This window comes from Podarcis cretensis (assembly GCF_951804945.1).
Source record: "Podarcis cretensis genome assembly, chromosome: 5".
In the NCBI taxonomy this organism is placed as follows: domain Eukaryota; kingdom Metazoa; phylum Chordata; class Lepidosauria; order Squamata; family Lacertidae; genus Podarcis; species Podarcis cretensis.
Window position 1 is genome coordinate 79,430,086 of NC_137174.1, and position 1,384 is coordinate 79,431,469.

Below are 1,384 nucleotides of genomic sequence, written 5' to 3' on the forward strand. Positions count from 1 at the left end.
TTTTTGACAAAAGCTGAACTGCAGTAGAATGGAAACGCCTCTGATTGTGACAAATACAGATCACAATGGAGATCGCTGCCTTCTTGCATTCCTGTCTCATGACTAGTGATGATATTGCCTTATCTTTTTATTAAGTATTTTAGAGCAGCAACTTCAAAGAAAAACAACAGCAAGCCTCAAACAACAATGATAAGAACAAAGTGGTACATTTTCTTTAAAAAATATATATTAAAAGAGTCATACATAAAAGAACTGTCATTAGATGATGTTCTTGAGTATTATGAAGAGAGTATACTTTGATGCTTTTCTTTTCTTTTGAAATAGGAGGGAGGGATATCTGAGTAACTGAAATACATGCAGCTCATGAAAAAATGCCACCCACAACATTTGAAAGCCATACCACGGAAGCCTCAGCACTATTTCAAGTTGCTTGTGGTGTTGTGTAGTCAGAGGGAAATGTGGCAATCTTCCTCCATTAGCACTGAACATCCTGCAGAAATTAAAGGAAATCCTGTGAAAGGGAGAAATGAGTGACAGAAAGGTCATTGCAGGGTTATTGCAAATCAACAGTTTGCAAATCAAAAGCACATGATTCTCAAGTAAGTGTACTCAGAAGGAAAGGCTATCAAAATCAACCAATACTGTGCTGAATATTTAAACTCTTAATATGCACACAAGGAACAAAAGGGTTGTGCTCTTGCTTGCTTTCTGGCACGGTGTGTGAGGAAAACCAGTAGGTATTGTCACTGCTTCCCAGTTAAAGCCAAACTTCCTTCCTCAATAGGATGTTCGGAACCCCCTTTGATGATACAGGCTCATTCACAGACTGCTGCCAAGCTGCCTGAGTTGTCAACCTATTTAAAATGTGGTGATGTCACTGTTTTGATAGAATAAAAGCATAGCAACAAGATTCATGTTCCAGCCACATAACCAAGGACTCATGATCTGCCTTGCCAAGTCTCAGGCTTCACCCTGAGATTTCAGTTTGGGGGTCCATTTTCAGGGCAATATCAGGGAGTCCTTGAAGAAAGGGGCATTATGCAGACTGAGATGTTTATAAATCACCTGGTGGTTTGACTCTCCAAAATAATCAAGGGGGTGGAGAAACTCTTCTAACAGGAAAAAGTTACACCAGTTGGAGCTTTAAAGTTTAAAGCAGGGTTTCCCAAATTTGGGTCTTCAATGGTTTTTGGACTACAACTCCCATCATCCCTAGCTAGCAGGACCAGTGGTCAGGGATGATGGGAACTGTAGTCCAAAACAGCTGGAGACCCAAGTTTGGGAAACCCAGGTTTAGAAAAAAGGTGAGTAGGAGAAGACATGATAGAGGTATCTACAGTGCCTAAACTACAGAATTTGCTTGCGCAAGATGTAGTAATGGCCA